This window comes from Pygocentrus nattereri, chromosome 2 (assembly GCF_015220715.1).
Source record: "Pygocentrus nattereri isolate fPygNat1 chromosome 2, fPygNat1.pri, whole genome shotgun sequence".
Taxonomy (NCBI): Eukaryota; Metazoa; Chordata; class Actinopteri; order Characiformes; family Serrasalmidae; genus Pygocentrus; species Pygocentrus nattereri.
In genome coordinates this window covers 26,236,277-26,256,594 of record NC_051212.1, presented here as the reverse complement: position 1 = coordinate 26,256,594, position 20,318 = coordinate 26,236,277, and the positions used below count along the sequence as shown (strand labels likewise).

At 45.3% G+C, this 20,318-nt stretch overlaps 1 long non-coding RNA gene and 2 pseudogenes across 1 annotated transcript; 1 reads left to right on the top strand and 2 right to left on the bottom strand.

Moving 5' to 3' along the window:
- Positions 1–1,985: 1,985 nt before the first annotated feature.
- LOC119264781 lies at positions 1,986–11,403 on the bottom strand. The gene is made up of 4 exons (XR_005131219.1): positions 11,318–11,403; positions 2,603–2,857; positions 2,392–2,518; positions 1,986–2,044 (listed from the first exon to the last, which is right to left on the bottom strand). It is a non-coding gene; the product is annotated as an uncharacterized LOC119264781 (long non-coding RNA).
- LOC119262727 lies at positions 6,462–6,633 on the top strand (annotated as a pseudogene).
- Positions 9,788–9,897, bottom strand: LOC119262729 (annotated as a pseudogene).
- Positions 11,404–20,318: the final 8,915 nt, after the last annotated feature.

Below are 20,318 nucleotides of genomic sequence, written 5' to 3'. Positions count from 1 at the left end.
GGTTATGCACACTTGCCCCTCGTCATTTAAACCCCAGTTGGCCAACGCGTCTTTTAATCCATTCGCGATGTTCTCTCCCGTATGGTCAAGAGAAAAGTATGAAGTATGTAGAGAACATATCTTTCACATCTTTAATTCAAAATGTTAATTTATGAAGTGAACAGTGAGGCTTTGGTAAGGTTCAGCGGTTCGGCTCGACCACATATCTGTCGTTGTTGCGTGATACGCCACACTTCTCAGCTCCGTTTCAACTTTGTTCCTACATGTAGTGTACAGTTCTGGAATGGCGACTTGGCTGAAGTATGTGCGGGATGGAAGCTGGTATCTTTTGTCAAGAGTCAAGAGAAAGTTTTGAAAGCTATTTTTGGACACCAAATCGGTACCATGTCTTTAGCCATGTACTTTGCGATAGCATCGGTTATCTTTTTTTCATATGGCGCAATGCGGTCGAAGGCCTGTGTAACAGAAGTTTGCCTGGCCGTGGTACCAGATAAATGTGCCTGAGGTAGGGATTCATCACTGGACCTTTTTAACACGCACTCATCGTACAGCTGTCCATGATGTTTCTTCAGGTGTTGATAGAGGTTAGTGGTGTCATCTCGTGAGGTTAGCACCGATGCTCCACACGTCTTGCACAGTACCTGTTTTTGGCCAATGTCAGTTTTCCTGAAACCAAAATGCTCCCACACACACGATGTGCCATTTTTCTTTGGTACCAACTCGTCCACTGGACTTTGGGCCTCGCACGGTTGCTCAGATGAAAGGTTAATCTTTCGATTTCTGCCTTAGGGATGTGCATGACTAGTGGCTTCTGATTGGTCAACAGCAGGCCGTTCACGCGTTTTTTTGTTGTTGGGTAGACTTTTTCCCTGGTCCTACTTACAGGCTATTGGCTCATTCAAATCGCAGCTCTTGCGATTGGAAAATCGCGTCCATTCAAATTGCGATTTCAATTAAAAAACGATTAATCGTTCAGCCCTACATCCGTGTCTCTCTTACATAAATTCATACATCCGTGTGTGTCCACACACACCTGAAAAAAATAAAGGGAACACTTAAACAACACAATATAACTCCATGTAAATCAAACTGTCCACTTAGGAAGCAACACTGATTGACAATCAATTTCACAGCTGTTGTGCAAATGGCATAGACAACAGGTGGAAATTATTGGCAATTAGCAAGACGCACTCAATAAAGGAGTGGTTCTGCATGTGGGGGCCACAGACCACTTCAGTACCTTTCTGCTTTCTGGCTGATGTTTTGGTCACTTTTGAATGTTGGTGGTTCTTTCACACTCGTGGTAGCATGAGACGGACTCTACAACCCACACAAGTGGCTCAGGTAGTGCAGCTCATCCAGGATGGAACATCAATGCGAGCTGTGGCAAGAAGGTTTGCTGTGTCTGTCAGCGTAGTGTCCAGAGGCTGGAGGCGCTACCAGGAGACATGGAGGAGGCTGTAGGAGGGCAACAACCCAACAGCAGGACCGCTACCTCTGCCTTTGTGCAAGGAGGAACAGGAGGGAGCCCTGCCAGAGCCCTGCAAAATGACCTCCAGCAGGCCACAAATGTGCATGTGCTAGAAACCGACTCCATGAGGTTGGTATGAGGGCCCGACGTCCACAGATGGGGTTTGTGCACACAGCCCAACACCGTGCAGGACGCTTGGCATTTGCCAGAGAACACCAGGATTGGCAAATTTGCCACTGGCGCCCTGTGCTCTTCACAGATGAAAGCAGGTTCACACTGAGCACATGTGACAGACGTGACCGAGTCTGGAGACGCCGTGGAGAGCGATCTGCTGCATGCAACATTCTTCAGCATGACCGGTTTGGCAGTGGGTCAGTAATGGTGTGGGGTGGCATTTCTTTGGAGGGCCACACAGCCCTCCATGTGCTCGCCAGAGGTAGCCTGACTGCCATTAGGTACCGAGATGAGATCCTCAGACCCCTTGTGAGACCATATGCTGGTGCGGTTGGCCCTGGATTCCTCCTAACGCAGGACAATGCTAGACCTCATGGGGCTGGAGTATGTCAGCAGTTCCTGCAAGATGAAGGCATTGATTATATTATAATAATAATAATAATAATAATAATACTACACACACACACACACACACACACACACACAATATATATGCATGCATGCATTCATATACATATGTATGCATATATAAGTACATACATACACGTATATCCACACATACCAGCCCCCCTTCCAAGCCATTTATTATTGAACAGAGACCCCAAAGTACCACCACTGAATATAGATTATTTGGGTGGTGGCCCTTGGTCCTTGGACATGGTACTGACATTGTAGTGTGCATGCTGCTTTTTTTGTCTATTACAGTCTATTTAGTCTATTAGAGTGAAAGCACAGACTGTACATACCCCTGAGGATGACTGAAAATGGACGAGCCCAGCAAATATGCCTTTTGTAAAAGGTCAGCATTTCTCTCTCTCTCTCTCTTGCGGATCTCTTGTGAAATCAGCTTCAAGTCTGGTTCAAGTTTCCAATCTACAAAAAATGCAAACTTGAAGTGAGAAAAGAAATATGTGCAATCAGCAAAACTCTGGTTACTTCCAATATGTGAGTCCTAACCATGACTATCCAGACTGCCCCTGCCTCTGGCCTCTAAGACCAATCCACGGCGCTCTGAATTGTCGCTGCCACCATCTTCCAGGGCTGCACAATGTCTTCCTGGACTTCGTCTTCCACTGATGTCCAAAGACGAAACATGACTGTGCCTGCCTCGGTCATCTGAGGGTAGCCCTTGGCTATCTAATCTGCGTCTCACTTCCAACGGCTGTTGCTCCTGGTTAGTTTTTCTGTCTGCTGCTACTATATTCTTCAGATCTGAAATAGAAGTTTAATTTTTATGCAGGACCGTGTTTGTCAGACAGGAGGCCGGAGTCAAAAAGTGTCTTTTTTCAGAACTTCATAAAGTTATGAAAAATTGTTACTCTTCAAAAAACCTCTTATGAATTCTTATTTTATTTTCTTAACCATTTTCTTAAGAGATTCTAAGAAGAAATTGTATACTTGAAATCATTATATTCTTAAATGTTTTTTCAACCTTCTAACAGACCCATACTTTCTTAGGCTGTAAGAACTGACGAAGTCAGAGTCTAAATTTACAGACATAGTTTCTGCTCCTCTTGCCCATCCTCATCTGTCACCACTCAATTATCATAATTTCCAATGAGGCTTTTTCCCTGTTTTTTTCCACCATCACCTAGTTCTTGTTTACTAAATTTTTAAATGCCTGGTTTGATGATTTTCCTCTCTGTTGCTCCTCTGAGTGGATTAACTAAACAGAAATTAAGTTAATACACATTCAAAAATCTCTCATGCGTTGTTTATGATGTGTATAATAAACAATGAAGATTTTCTTAGGAAAACAAACACTTAGAAGTTCATAAGAGGGACTTTCATTCCCCAACATCTTCCTACTTTTTTTCTTTTTTCGTTTTTGAAATAGATGCCAAGTAAAAGTTGACAGATTTATGATGCGTTCTTAACCCACAGAATTGTTTGCACTTTTGTACGAGTGTGTATTCTGTTCTTCCCTAAAAAGAAATCCCAAATAAGAAAACATTGGTGAATAGCAGAATCTTTGTCAAAGCTGCATAAGTGGATTTTAAGAAGAAATTTCTGCTAAAGAACAGTTGATGAATGAGGCCTTAAATGCAACTGTTAAATAAAAATAATAATCTCAAGTATTCTCTTAAGATAATCTTCATTATTTTCTCAATAAAAGAAAAATCTTCATTGTTTTCTTACGTGGGCTACATTGCATTTTACCATGTAAGGGGAGCAAAATGTAGGAAAAACATCAAACCAATAGTTGATGAATTTTTTTTTTTAGCAAACTACAACTAAAGGTAATGGTGGAAGAAACAGGATGGGCAGGAGTAGCAGAGGCAATGTCTGTGATAAATGTAGGCACTAACCTGAGGCTGTCATAATATTTAGAAAACATTCAAGAACATTTTCTAGAATACCACTTGCTCTTAGAATGACACTTAAGAAAATAGTTAAGAAAAGAAAATTCTTAAAAAGGTATGTCATTTTTTTTTTCTTAAGACACTTTGATAAATTTGGCCTCTGGACAAAAAGATACACACCTGGAGAACAAGAACACGTATATCAGAATGCTTTTCATTGACTACAGCTCAGCATTTAACATGGTCATCCTAAACCAACTTTTCTGAAAAGCTCCTCACCCTGTACCTGGGTGCTGAACTTCTAACAGGTAGACCCTAGTCAGTCAGAGCCAGCAGCCGCACATCCAGCACAAGAACAGTGAGCACAGGGGTCCCCCAGGTCTGTGTACCGAGCCCCATTCTGTACACACTTCACTTATGACTGTGTGGCTTAAGCTGCACACACCCATGTACATTGGTGAGACTGAGGTGCAGAGGGTGAAAACCTTCAAATTCCTCTGCATGCACATCAGTGAGGATCTCACCTGGTCTCGCAACACACACATCAGGAAGTCCCAGCAGCGACTGTACTTTCTGAGAAGACTGAGGAAATTTGGCACGCCAGCCAAAATTCTCAGCACCTTCTGCAGGAGTACGATCGCGAGGAGTGTTCTTACCAACTCCATCACGGTCTGGTATGGAAACTCTACTGCTCAGGACAGAAAGGCTCTGCACTTACATTACATTACATTTAGCAGACGCTTTTATCCAAAGCGACTTACAAATAATGTGGTACATAGAACAAACATAGTCAGGCCTTAAAGGAGGCCAAGGGGTAATAGTGGGGTAGAGACGGGAAGGAGGGCAAGAAGGAGATGAGGTTGGTAGTGGCTAGATTTGCAAGAGGCGATTAGAGCAAGTGCTCCCTGAAGAGCTCTGTCTTCAGGAGTTTCTTAAAAATAGCGAGGGACGCCCCTGCTCTGACAGCGGAAGGTAGCTTGTTCCACCATTGGGGAATCAAGTATGAGAACAGTCTCGATTGCTTTGTGTGAATGTTTGGCAAAGCTAAGCGACGTTCATTGGAGGATCGCAGCGGCCGGGCGGTGCTGTAAGCCTTTAGGAGCGAGTGCAGGTAGGAAGGAGCCTGCTCTGTTAACACCTTGTAGGCAATTGTAAGAGTTTTAAATTTGATACGAGCAGCAACCGGTAACCAGTGGAGCTCAATGAGCAGTGGGGTGACATGCGCCCGTTTTGGTTGGTTAAAGACCAGACGCGCTGCAGCATTCTGAACCATCTTCAGTGGTTTTACAACACAGGCCGGGAGGCCCATCAGTATGGCATTGCAGTAGTCGAGGCGTGAGATGACCACTGCTTGTACCAAGAGTTGGGTGGCTTGTTGTGTTAGAAACGGCCGTATCTGTCTGATGTTGTACAGCGCAAAGCGGCAGGACCGAGCCACCGAGGCAACATACACCCCCCCCCTCCCATCCTGAACTGGTTTAACTTTGGCCAACCTTGCACTCAATAACTGCACCTTACCTATACTACTACTGCTGCTGCTCTTAGAACAATACTGTTTACATCTATACCTTACACAGAACATTACTGTTCACATCGGTTACTTGATGCACTTTATGAACAACTGCTCTACATATTTGCACATGCAACTAATTTTATTTCAACTTTGCACATACTGCACATTTTTACTATTGTTTTTATTAAACCTACTTATGCAAACTAGTTACAGGGTTTTTGCTCAATTCCCACACAACTAGTGTCAAAACACACTCAGAAAAGCCTGAACCTCAATAACTATCAAAAATCTTCACTTGTATAAACAATATGGCTGCCATATGCCAATGAACACATCTGAAATAATTCATAAGTTCAAAAATTCCATAACTCAATGCTTCATCAAAATTTGAAACTTAATAGGCTACCTCTGAATGTACTCCTCAATATGAATATCAATTGTGGGGCACTGTAACTTAAATACCGCAATCTGTAAATCCAATCAGGCTGAAATTTCTGCAACTAGTAACTACTTGACAAAGTAGATATCAAGTCACAATAATACAATCCTTTCATAATTATTCTTTTACAAGTACTCTTTGGATTTTCATCTCAACTGGTCTAGAAATACTCAGGCCTCTCTAGGTAAATCATTTTGGGGAAAAAAATGCCTTCATTACTTAACATGGTGTTGCTCCATCAAATAATCACTGTAGCCATGACATTGCTAGCTTAAATTGCTTCAAATTTATCAGTCCTTGGTTCAATCATCTCAAAACTTCATAGGCTTGTCAAATAAATACATTCTGGTGGTGTCTGTCAAGTTTCTTCAGGTGGGGTGGCTTTAGCACAAAATCACAATATTATTACAAAGTCCACAGATAAACAATCAATACCATCAGATTCAGGCTACCTTGTCACCCACTTTCACTTGGCTGCTCTATGCCAAACGGGCCCCCCTATGGGTGGCACTGGGCCTCATTATGGCATACATACTAAAGAGGTTAAATATGGAGAACCAAACCACTTCTCGGCCTTTTGGCTAAGATCAAGTGTAGTATCTGTTCTTATCAGCGCTGTGCTTGAGTAGCTTTTAGAAGGAGCTCCTGAGGTGAACGCAGGTGCAGCAGCAGGTGGCTTGACCGCCGCTGCCGCAGGTGACCCTCTGGACTCCTTTTTAGGGTTTTATTTCTTTTTTTATTGTTTTTTATTTCATTTACGTTATTTAGTTTTAGATTCCTCAGCCGCTCGGACCAAGGATACGGATTCCCGGCAGACGGACCTAAGGACCCTGCCTTTAAGATGACATCCATTGCCTCCGGAAACGTCGTCATGGATCAGGAACCTCGGGGCCCTCCCGGACTCCATGGAGCCGTACCTCGGACGGTGCGGTTCCAATGGAGGACCAGCCAAGAAGGGGATGCGTTTCCGGATAGGATCCCCTTCATCCGGGAGGTCGTCTTTGGGGCGCTGGGCCTGAGCTCACAGGACTTGGTCTGTGCCCAGCGCAACAACGCTCTGAGGTTCTTCGATGTCACCATGACATCGGAGGAGGCCTATGGGCAGGTCCTTGGGAGAGGGGTGGACTTGAAGGGCCATCCGCTGGGCAAGGGGTTCGACTTGTACCCCTTGGGGCACATTGGCAGGCGGATGGTCACCATCCACCTCTTTAACCCCTTCGTGACCGCCGATGCTATCCGAACCTTTCTTCGGCGGTACGGAGAGGTCCAGCCGGGAGAGAGGATGATCCGAGATGAGCTGGGGGTCTGGAACGGGCGCCGCCAGTTTTTGGTAGAGTTCAGGGAGGATGGGAAGGGGGGCTTGACGCACCCCCCGGCCTATTTCTCCCTGAACGGTAACAAAGGTTACCTTTTTTACAGGGGTCAGCCCGCCTTCTGCAGGGGGTGCTTGCAGCATGGCCATGAGGTCAGCGGGTGCAAGGACCTGAACTGTAAGAACTGCTTGGGGCAGGGCCACCTGGCGAAAGACTGTAAGAACCCCCGCCGGTGCAAGAGCTGCGGCGGGGAGGGACATTTGGCCCACTCCTGCCCGAGGCGAGAAGTGACTTATGCCACGGTGTTGGCAGGGGCAGGAGTGGGGCCTGTTGCGCCCCGGACGGTGGGGGAGGAGGGACTGACTGAGATCGGGGCGGAGGGGAGCGTTGATGTGGGGGCTCCCGTTGCCGCCATCGCCACCTCCTCCCCAGGGGTAGCCAGGGGCCCAGCCCCGGGCCCGCACCCGCTGGCAGGCAAGGAGGCACCCCCCGTCTCCCGTCCGGCGAAGAGAGCAAAGAAAAGGAGGAGAGCCCAGGACGAGGAGACAGAGAGGAGACAGAGGGCGGGTTCCCCTGGGGCGGCGCCCGAGGGAGCTCCCCTGTCCCCCCCCGTGCCCCCTAAGCCGGAGGATATCAGTGTGCTGGTGGGGGACGGGACGCCACCACCGCCACTGATCTATGGGGGCAGGGAGGTCCCCCCCAACGAAGACGCTTACCTGGATGGGTTGGAAAGCGTGGGGGGTGACCATAGAGGACGGGAAAGGGGCTCCCCCCTTTTAATTGAGTTTTAATTGATTTTTAATTGATTTTTAATTGTTTGCTTTTAACATATTAGTGGTTTTAACTCCCCTTTTCTTTTTATCATGACAGATCTTACCATTTTAACCACCAATGTCAGAGGGCTGCAGAAGGCGACGAAGAGAACAGCTGTGTTTCGAGATCTGGCGTCCACTTCAGCCTCCATCTGCTGCCTGCAGGAGGTTCACCTGCGGGACCAGCGGGACGAGGCCCTCTTCTCTCAGGAGTGGAGGAGAGGTAAGGCGTACTGGAGCGTGGGCGGCGTCCACTCTACAGGAGTTGGGATCCTTTTTGGAGACCGCTCCTTCGAGAAGGTAAGCCCATTTACAATCGTTCAGGGCAGGGCTTTGGGGGTGGACGCCACTTGGAGAGGCCAGAACCTGAGGGTCCTGTGCGTCTACGCTCCAGTAGACCCCTCGTCCCGCATAGCTTTTTTAGAAGCACTGGCCCCCTTTTGTTTTACAAATAGGCACGTTGTCGTGGCAGGTGATTTTAATATTAACCTGGAAGGGCGCGATGACGTCAGCGTGAAACACTTTAAAAAGCTGGTCGCCGGCTTCAGCCTTGTTGACGGTTTTAAGTTTTGCAACCCCGGAAATCCGGGCCACACCTGGCATAATAGTAGAGGGGCATCTAGCCGCATAGATTACATCTGGGTGGCGCCCCCCATTACAGTTAGGACGGCTTCCTTGTCTCCACGGTGGTACTCTGACCATATGATGGTAGAGGCCACAGTTTCCATAGATGCACCCTCCTTCGGGAGGGGGTACTGGAAGCTGAACGTGGGGATTTTGGAAGAGATTGAATATCAGAGTCTCTTCAGAGATCACTTTGCGGCCTGGTTAGACTGCAAGAGTGACTTTGCTTCTCCGGCTGCGTGGTGGGAGCACGTAAAAGAGAGGATTCGTGCTCTTACGATTCACTACTGCAGCCAACGCAAAGCTGCAAAGCTTAAGCGCGTGCGGGATTTGGAGAAGCAACTGAAGACGTCCTATGCTGATTATAATAATGGGGGGGTTTTCGACCTCGACCGGGCACAGGCCCTTAGAGCGGAGCTCAGGGCACTGCATGAACGGTCGGCGGCAGATAGCCTCTTTAATGCCAGGTTGCAGATGGCAGAAGAAAACGAGACTTGTTCTGCCTTCTTTTTTCAAAGGGTTCGGCAGGCCCGAGAGGAGAGATGTTTCACATCTCTCATAGACTCGGAAGGTAGGACCTGTTCGGACCCGGCTCGGATGATGGAGATTGCATATAGTTTTTATTCCAATCTTTTTAGCAACAGGGGCACAGATCGAGAAGTAGGGGAGCATTTTTTGTCTTTCCTGGAGATTAGCCTTCCGAGCGTTGCTCGGGACAGCCTAGAAACCCCCTTTAGTCTGGGAGAATTGACCGAGGTACTTGGCAAGATGAACCGGCGTAAGGTCCCGGGCCTGGATGGACTACCAGTGGAATTTTATTCCACATTCTGGGATGTCCTCGGCCCGGAGATAGTGGAGGTAGCCGAGGATGTGCACCGGCAGGGCAGGTTAACAGAGAGCATGCGGTCGGGGGCTCTTTCTTTGTTATATAAAAAGGGCGATCCTAAGGACCTCGCCAATTGGAGACCCCTGACCATGCTGTGCGTTGATCTTAAGATCTTCGCCAAGGCCCTGACAGAGCGCTTGAAGAAGACCATGTCACTCCTGGTTCACAGCGACCAGACGTGCGGGGTCCCTGGGAGGTCGGCAACCTGGAACCTCCACTTGATCAGGGATGCCATCTCCTGGGCCGGGGACAGGAATGTCCCTCTGGCGCTGGTGAGTTTAGACCAGGAGAAGGCGTTTGACCGAGTAGACTGATAAGAACAGATACTACACTTGATCTTAGCCAAAAGGCTGAGAAGCGATAACAGTAAACTCGCGCATCAGACGGGTCATTCTTCCAAAAATATAAGACGAGGATGGTGAGCAGAGCTGCTGTCTGCCATCGACTCCTCACAGCACGGAACAAAAGTCAAGTCAAGCCGCTTGTTTCAAACTCAGAGAGGCAGAAAAGGCACTTTAAACGTGTATCTACGTCAACACCTTGATGACAGCGCGTATGTTAATCAGCTCACCAGCTGGCCAATCAGAAACGAGGAAACCCAGTTTTGCGCTCACAGAGCTTAAAGCTCGGTTTTTATAAAGTCACGTTTACACAAGAAAAACTTTCAGTCCACAGAGTCAACATATATCTGACTAAATAAGCTGAAGGGCGATTTTTAATGGTCCGTTTTGTGCAAGTGGTCCAATCAGAATCGTCGAAGCACATTTAAGCTTGTTTAAATGTAAGTTTAGAAATAAGATATCGCAAACTTGGGACAAAACAAACGAGAATGCGTACTTCTCGCTAATAAAGGCACGTGCCTTAAAGGAGCCGTTTTAAAGGACGACAAACGTTGGCTCTGATAGCACCGCTTGCCTGTCAGTGGCCAAATGCGGTATTGCAGGCGAAATGTCGCCATGGAGCCTCTCAGAAATGGGAAGGCCAAGCTGTCGATTTGCAGATCTCATCATTGCTTCGGTAACACCATTTAAACCATACACCACTGCACACGCACCATTTAACAGTTTCATTTTCAGTTGAACGAAGAATATTCACATGGAAACCAGGGTTTATGATCACAAAATATTACAGCGTTATCTGGCCGTTTTAAAGCGTTCAACGTTCCTCGACTCAAACACGCAACGGCCGACGTTAAACTGCCGAATCCCGCTCGTTCATTTTGAACGGCAACATTTGCTGTTAGCCAGATTTTTTAACGCCATTTGCTCAGCATGTATCGTTTTACAACATCATGCGTAAAATATTAAGAACACTTCGTTAGCTTGACATTAATACAGCAACAGGTGTACATGTCTTACCTGAACGAGGTGCAGAAGCCTCTTCCTCCCAGTTTAGCCAAGTTAACTTCTCCTCGCTAGCTAGGTTAGCGAGCTAATTGGCTAGCATAATCAACGCAGGCCGACCAACTCCCGACAGGAAAAAAACATAAAAACAGAGCTCCCGAGGGCAAATTATCTGTGGGAAGCGGTTAAACCACCGAAGCTGCAACGGGGAAAGTCGTGGCTTAAAGTCTAACAGAATGTATTTTATCGATGTATTCTTGCTTCGTTTAACCACTTCGAGTGGGCCTGATAGCGGCGCCGCTAAAGTAGTTAGCTTAGCCTAGAGCAGCTCGTTAGCTACGCTGATTACTTTAGCGCTGACGCCGCGTTATTAGCGCTGGGCGTTTAAAATTTGTACAACATTGTTTTACACGCATTAATAAAAGATATTATTACTTACTTGTGCCAATATTAACATTTCAGGAAATCATCATCTTTAGAAGACGGAGAAGACGCGTCTCTCTCCTCGCCCGAACAAACTCAAAGTCAACTCCCCAACACCGCCCCTCAGCTCATCAGCTCACACCCTGTCCAGTCATGATAAAACAACAGTCAAAAGTAAGTGACATGGACCTGATTGTCATTAGGAAACGAATCATTTTGGGTTGTCTTTTTATTAGTGCAACTATTCTTTTTTTTTTTTTTTTACAGGCACATGGATATTACAGCCAGCTGTTTTGGATCTCTGCTCTCCAGGGTTGTATATCTCCAGGACTGGGTCCTGCAATAAACCAAACAGTGCCTGTATGTACTATGTGTGTAAACTTTAGTAGTTTTAATTAAATCATAGCTTCATTAATAGCTTTTTTGATTGTCTGAAAATGATTCACAGTTGGCTAGTGTCCTGACTGGACTCGACTCTAATATGACAAACATGATATAAATCAATTGGTGCTCTCTAAGATTAAGTCTTTATATTACTACAGTCTATTTTTATAGAGCAAGGCCTATTGATTCAGTCTTCCTCAAGGAAACCTTGTTCTTACGCACCTTAGAGCAGGGGTCACCAACATGGTCTGTCAATTTGTCGTTCCTTTTGGTTTATGTGTGTATAAAAACATGACATGTCAAAATGAAAGAAGCACAGAGCAAGAACACCAATCAGGGCCCAGCACACACTTTGTATTGAGTTTGTTTTGACCTGATGGTCATACCGACCCAGTGCAAGCACACGGTTCAACGTCAGCGCAGCAGCGTAAAATTTTGGGAGAGTCTATTCAACATAAATGATGGAACTAACCTAAATTTGTGTAAATAGACCACAATATAGAAATATATACATATATGAGTGACACTGGAGTATTTTCGCCTAAAATAAGTTAATGAAGCAAGAGTCTTGTTACAAAAACAGTAATAGGACATTAGAGTCATAATTAATCTTTTAGTAGTTTTACTTTCGATACTTAAGTACATCTGAAGGCAAATACTGTTGTACTTTTACTCAAGTGGAAGTCTAGAGGGAGGAACTTCTACTTTTACTAGAATAATATTTTACCTTGGGTATCTCTGCTTTAATTCAAGTACCTGGTTTGCGTACTTCGTTCACTACTGTCAATAATAACGTATAATTAAAGGTAAATTGTTATTTCAAAAGTGTGTATCAAACTGGTAGCCCTTCGCATTAATCGGTACCCAAGAAGTAGCTCTCAGTTTCAAAAAGGTTGGTGACCCCTGCCTTAGAGCGATCAGCTCTATATCACTTAGCATTAACCTCAACTGAATCCCTCCCATTACAGACACCCACGCTGTCTTGTGTTAAAAAACCATAAATGGCACTGATAGTAGAGCAGTAAATATGAACAGGTTTCAAAGGGCATCCAGCAGTTTCAGTCAGATCCCCTTAATGTGCCTGTCAATAGCTGGCACAGTAACAGCAGCACAATCGGTCTTAGAAACTCTGCTTGATTTTATTTGGGCACAGCATCAAGTTTAGCTGTGAGTTTTGTTCTACAGCCGTTTTTGGTCTTGATGTATACACTGTAAACACTAACAAGTTAAGTTTACTCAAATTATCAGGATAATGTTCCACAAAATGGTATTTTGGCTGCAAGTGAAACTTGGGGAAAGTAGCTTGCAGCACCTCTCTGTGCTCTAACAATTTACTTTCCAAGAAATTAACTGATATCCTCATTGTGTCTTGGTGCTACAGACAATTCCACAATATCTTTGCGAAGCATTAAAATTTCCCAGGCATTGTCTCCTTCTGGGATACTGTGACCAATGAGATGTGGTAGTAGCCTAAGTAGTGTCCAATTTCCATGGCCATTTCCACCAATTGTCCTTTTGCTAGAAAAGTTTTTGACAATTTGCTGAGGTTGGTCAGTTTTGTCAGTGAATGAATATGCAAATGACTTTATTGTCTGGTTAAGGAAATCTAAAGTGAAATACTTCTTGGCAATGAAGTCAGAAATGCACAGACAAAGCTCAGTGGGAACAATCCCTTCCAAAAGATCATGTAATATGTCAGGAGGATAGCCAGTGACACAGTGAAAATGTTCCAAATTTTCTGTCAGTGGGCGTCCACCTTTCACCCCATAGTGTGGACTCAAAGCACGGTCTAGCCTCACCTCCTGTTCATGTTTATTGTGATTTTCTATAGTGCGAGGTTCAAAGTCTCTGGTACTCACCTCTCTGTTCTGGGCTTCACTTCTTGTTGCCATACAGAACCTACAGACTCGCTGTACTGTGAAGCTCTCTTGAAATCCTGCAGTTTATCAGCTGAAACATACAAAACTGTGCCCCTGACACTTTTCCCCAAAGGCTCAACATATACACCATGCTGCTCTAATGAAACAAGGTCTTTGATAAGTGCTTGCAAAACTTGTGCATAGCCGTGTTCTTTCATGCTAACTGTATTGCACTGGAGAGCGAGCTGGATTGTATGAAGTGTGGACCTGTACTTTGATGGTACATTTGAAGGTTTGCAATCACCCAGTACACTGCACACATTTTGTGCTTTTTCTTTGAAGTTCCTAGGGGGTTTGAAACTTCAAAATCATCAATGTAAAGACCAAGAGCAATTCTTAATTCGTCAGTTTTGAAAAAGTCATTTCCCTTGAAATTAGAACCATCCTTGTAAGATTGGCATTCATATTGGGAATTAGTCTGAGTTGATAGGACATTGTCCAGAATATCATGCTTGTTTAACAGCTTCTGCAGCACTGACTGGACTGGTACAAACACAACAGATTTCTTGCCCTTATCAACCATATATTCCACTGGCATTACTAACAGAAACTCTCTCAACACATATAATGCTCGTCTTTTTGAGGTAGATAAAGGACCATTTGTGCCACAGAATTTCAAAAGGACATTGCTTTCCGATACTGTGTTTACCACAGCTTTTATGACTGAATCATTTATACCGTCACAGTATCTTGTAAGAATACCCTTAACGGAGTCATGTACTAAGGGCTGTGACAACTGATGTATTTAGGGAAGCTGTGCCCTCTCGAAACATGCGAGTAGAGAGTGTGTTGGTCTGTTTTTTCGCCGTGAAAGCGCTACTTTCACGCACTCCCCGTGCGCGCCGCGGCGATGCAGCATGGCCGCTTTGTTTACACCTGAGATCAGCTGATCGCGCTGCAGCCGGTCGGCATGGCGACCAGGACAAAGAACATCCCCGAAGAGCTTTGGAGACGGACGCACAGGGGTTGCAGAGGGGGAATTAACCAGCGCACGGGGAAAGCGAGGGAGAGACGGCGGAGGCTTATGGAGAAGAAGGGATATAAGCCGCGTCTCCCCTCCGTCATCATGGGCAACATGAGGTCGCTGGCGAATAAGATGGACGAGCTGACAGCACTAGCCAGGAGTCAGAGGGAGTACCGGGAGTGTAGTTTAATGTGCTTTTCGGAGACATGGCTACACCAGGACATCCCGGATGACCATGTTTCCATCGATGGCTTCCAGACTGTTCGGGCTGACCGGGGCTGCACCGAGAGCGGTAAGCGCAAAGGAGGTGGTGTCGCTGTGCTAGTTAATAACCGCTGGTGTAACCCTGGTCACATTACCATCAAGGAACGTACCTGTTGCCCGGATATTGAGCTGTTGGCTGTCGGACTCAGGCCATATTATTTACCACGCGAGTATTCGCATGCCATCATTGTGACTGTCTACATTCCCCCCTCTGCCAACCCGACGTCGGCAAGTGACGTCATTTATTCAACAACAGCACGTCTCCAGACGCAACACCCCGAGTGCCTTCATCGCCATATCGGGTGACTTTAACCATGTCACTATGGCCAAGGCACTACCACACTTCACGCAGTATGTGGACTGTCCCACCAGAGAGGAAAGAACACTGGACCTGCTGTATGCTAATGTTAAGGTCGCATACAGCTGCTCCCCCCTTCCCCCGCTGGGTGGGTCAGACCACAACTTGGTTCACCTCAGCTCCTGTTATGTGCCGCTGGTGAAGAGTCAGCCTGTGACCAAGCGGATAGTGAGTAGATGGTCTGTGGAGACTTACGAGGCACTGCAGGATTGCTTCGAGGCTACTGATTGGTCTGCACTCTGTGAGCCGCACGGAGAGGACATCGACGGGCTCACAGAGTGCATCACAGACAACATTAACTTCTGTGTGGACTCCACTGTCCCAACCAGGACTGTTAAATGTTACCCAAACAACAAGCCGTGGGTAACGAAGGACATTAAGGCTCTCCTCAACAGGAAGAAGAGGGCCTTCAGAGCTGGAGATAGGGAGGAGGTGAGAACGATCCAGAGGGAACTGAGGACAGCTATCAAGGAGGCAAAGAACAAGTACAGGAGGAAGCTGGAGTGGAAACTCCAGCAGAACAACATGAGGGAGGTCTGGAATGGGATGAGGACCATCACCAGCTTCAGGTCCAACAACAACAGAGGAGTAGAGGTCAGTGTGGACAGGGCCAATATGCTAAATCTGTTCTTTAACAGATTTGACACGGCAGGCTCTGTCCCCCCCCAGCCTGACTCCTCTGCTGCCAGTCCTCAGCAGACCATACCACTCATCCCCCCTCCCCCTCCTGATAGCCTGCCCCCCTCGTGTGATAGCCCATCTCACACCTCCATCCCTCCTCCACCCACCTCCTCTACAGTGTGTCTCACTGCTGACCAGGTGAGAAGACAACTGAAGAGACTCCACACAAACAAGGCTGCAGGCCCTGATGGGGTTCCACCCAGGGTGCTTAAAGTCTCCAGAGGGTCCCCATGATGTGGAAGACATCTTGCATTGTTCCTGTCCCAAAGACGCCACGACCCAGTGACGCCAAGGACTACAGGCCAGTGGCACTGACGTCTCATGTCATGAAGACCATGGAGAGGCTCGTCTTGGATCAGCTCCGACCCATAGTCCAGCCTTTTCTAGATCCCCTCCAGTTTGCCTATCAGCCCCGCCTGGGAGTTGAAGACGCCATCATCTACCTACTCAACAGAGTTTATGCTCACCTGGATAAGCCAGCCAGCTCTGTGAGGGTCATGTTTTTTGACTTCTCCAGCGCATTTAACACCGTCTGGCCCGCTCTTCTGGGCGATAAGCTCACAGTGATGCAGGTAGATGCCCCCCTTGTGTCCTGGATTGTTGACTATCTGACCGGCAGACCACAGTATGTACGCCTGCAGCACTGTGTGTCAGACAGAGTGGTCAGCAACACTGGAGTTCCACAAGGTACTGTCCTCTCTCCCTTCCTCTTCACCCTCTACACCACGGACTTCAGCTACTGCACAGAGACTTGCCACCTTCAGAAGTTTTCTGATGACTCTGCAATAGTTGGATGTATCAGCAAGGGAGTGGAGGATGAGTACAGGGCAACGGTGAAGGACTTTGTCGCATGGTGCGAGCGGAACCACCTGCAGCTCAATATGACAAAGACAAAGGAACTGGTGGTGGACCTGAGGAGGGACAAGGCACTGGTGACCCCTGTGTCCATCAGCGGGGTCAGTGTGGACACTGTGGAGGATTACAAATATCTGGGTGTGTATATTGACAATAAACTGGACTGGGCTAAGAACACTGACGCCCTCTACAGGAAGGGCCAAAGCCGTCTCTATTTTCTGAGGCGCCTGAGGTCCTTCAACATCTGCCGGACTATGCTCAGGATCTTCTATGAGTCTGTGGTGGCGAGTGCTATCCTCTATGCTGTTGCATGCTGGGGAAGCAGGCTGAGGGTGGCAGATGCCAACAGACTCAACAAATTGATCCGCAAGGCCGGTGATGTTGTGGGTGTGGAGCTGGACTCGCTGACGGCAGTGTCGGAGAGGAGGACGCTGTCTAAGCTGCGGGCCATTATGAACAATGGCTCCCACCCACTCTACGATACGGTGATGAGATACAAGAGCTCATTCAGCTCAAGACTCATCATACCAAAATGCACCACAGAGCGCCACAGGAAGTCATTCTTACCAGTGGCCATCAAACTCCATAACTCCTCCCTCAGTGTGTGATTCAAAAAACTGTTCATATGTGCAATAACAACAATTGTGTGTGTAGAGTACTTAAATCTGGTGCACATACATACGGTAAATTCTATATATTGTTTTAAATTATACATACTGTAAATTCTATATATTGTTTTAAATTATACATACTGTAAATTCTATATATTGTTTTAAATTATTAGTAAAGTGTTTATTTTTACATAAATGGCTGCAACTGTAACAACTGCAATTTCCCCCTGGGATCAATAAAGGAATCTGAATCTGAATCTGAATTTGATTAAGCTGTTGAATTATTTCCTGCACAGCTTTCTCTGGTACATGAAGAATCGTTTGCATTTTTAAAAAAAGAGATGCTAAATTATGCTCCGACTGACTTGTTAGATCCTGGAGGTCTGTGACTGTGGATTCTTCAGTGTCCTCTAGCTCAAGGGTGTCTACATCTGTCATGCTCTCTTGTGCAATATCACATACACGATTGCGACAAATTTCCCAAATTATTTCTGACTTAAACATTTTCCAAGTGTGTGTGTCCTGTGTTGTTTAATTTGATGAGCATTGAATGTTGAGTACACACTAGTTTGGAAGCTGCAGTCTGCATAAGGGCACTGTACTCTTTGATTAACTCTTAGATGAAAAATGCGAAGGTGAGAAAAAAAATCTGCCCCACTACAAGGTTCAGTAAATTCACACAGCTGACAGCTGAAAGTTAACTTGACATTTTCAGTTTGTCCATAATGAGTATTTGAGTGGACTCTTGATAAATGAGCCCTAAGTGCATTCACAGATTTAAATGTGCACAAACATTTATCATGCAGACATGGAAAGGGGACAGTTCTTGTGTAGCCTCCATGTTTTAAGCGATAATGCCTTAGTAGTTGTGCTCTTTCTTCAGTGTTGAATGGGCAGTATTTACATTTCCACAACATGCTTTCTCAGGATAGACAAACACGAATTAGCTAATTGTTTAAACTGCCTTGCTATAAATCCATGTGGGAGCCCCGTAATATTATAAAGCAAACTACACAAGAATAGTTGAAAAAAATGGTTGAAGGCACCCGAATAAAACTGCTGCACCAATTAAGGTGGAACTTATCTGCAAAATGTAACTGCAACACCGGTTAAGATGGAACGGGTCGTCGAGTTTTGCATAACGTTTTGTTGGTCGTTAAAACTGGATTAAAATGACTGGACCAACGCATTTCTACAGTCAATGTCTAACAGTCATGCTAAATAAACACAACGCTCACTTTTCTTTGTGCGTTCTTGGCTGCGCGCCTAAACTCGGGAGCGAGGCAACGAATGAATCAGTTGGATGAATCGATTGAATTAGATGGAACAGAGCACACAGTTTATGAAACGGACAAACACGAACAAACCGACTCCGAAAAATGAACTAAACTCCTCAAGTAATCGCGAGCGCTACAGGTTTAATGAACTACATGTAAAATGATATGTTACTAAAACACAACCATTCAAGCTAACGAGACAGCTGGCTAAATATCGGCCTGTTAAAACAAGTTAACAGCTAACCGAGCCAGCAAAAAAGCAATACGTAAAAGAAACGAGGTTGAGAAACCTTAACCATTTCAGTCAAACCTCAGCAACATACAGAAAACCAGCTAACGCTCGCTATTTGAACAGTTAATCCAGCTCCGAGCTACATTCTCTGCCTAGCTATCTGTTTAAACTGTATGCGAACACCTTCCCGATCAGTTTTGGATATGATCTCACCAAATGAACTGAAATACAACTTTAAATGGCAATACTTCCTACAAATGTGAAAGGAAGTGAGGAAAATTCTACACCTCCATCAGCCGACACGTCTTCACATCTCCAACACGAACAGTCTTCTTGGAATCAATCCCAGCTCTTTGGAAATGTTCTAGAACTGTGTGTTCACGTGACAGGCAGGAAAGCTCAAACCTGGATTTCTGAGTTAGTTTCTCTTAAAACACCAAGTACACATGATCAATCAAAGAGAGAGTACAAACTACTGATCAAGATTAAGTGATGTCTACTACATGTAAGCAATGAAGTAATTTCAACTTAATTTTTTAAACGCATACAATGTTTTCCACCTCATATCCACCTCATATAAATTTGTGAGGATGGTGTGACAGCATATATTTCATCCAACTGGGCATTACAGTGTGTCAGCTCAGATAGCTTACTGTTTAAGTTTATTCATATATGCAGTATATGAAATGATTTCACCTCTTATACATGCTTTTATGCTTTCCCAGAGTATAGAGGTAGAGATGTTTGGAGTTTTATTCATCCACGCATTCAGGTTAGGTGGTGGCTTATCAGTCTTAAATCATTTGTGTTTTAGCCATAATGTGAGAGACTGGATATGAGGTGGAATTAGTAGTTGGGATATTATCTGGCACTATGTATATTAGGAGAGACTTAGTTTAGCTGACCTGTAGACTCAATGTTTTTTTGTTTTTTTTTTATTGAGGGAATAAGTCAAGATATCAGAAAAACTAAGATACAGGACAAATCCAATGAAGGAAAAGAAAAGGCCTGAACAGTATCTGGTATTTGGTCACAGCAATACAAACACAAATAAATGAATGAATTAAAGGACCAATTTGGATTATAATGTTATCATTTTTCCTGACTCTTCCCCTTCTTTTGCCTTTTTCTCTTCCCCCCTCCCACACAACCTTCCACTCCCTCTCTACCCTCCCTCCATTAAGTTTTCCCTTTCACCTTACCCTTACCCCTAGTGGCACCCAACCAATAACCACAATCGCCAAAGTAAATTTAACATTATTAAACAAACAACCCAAATAACCCAACTGATAATTGGGATAAAGAGGATAAAAAATCTAAATAAAAATACATGAATAAATAAGTACAAAAAAATTACATAATAAAAGATACATTAATAATTAAATAAGAAAAAAAAGGGGGAGGGGGTCAGTCATCTGGCATTATGTGTGAGAGAGAGAGAGAGACGCAGACACAGACACGGATGTATGAAT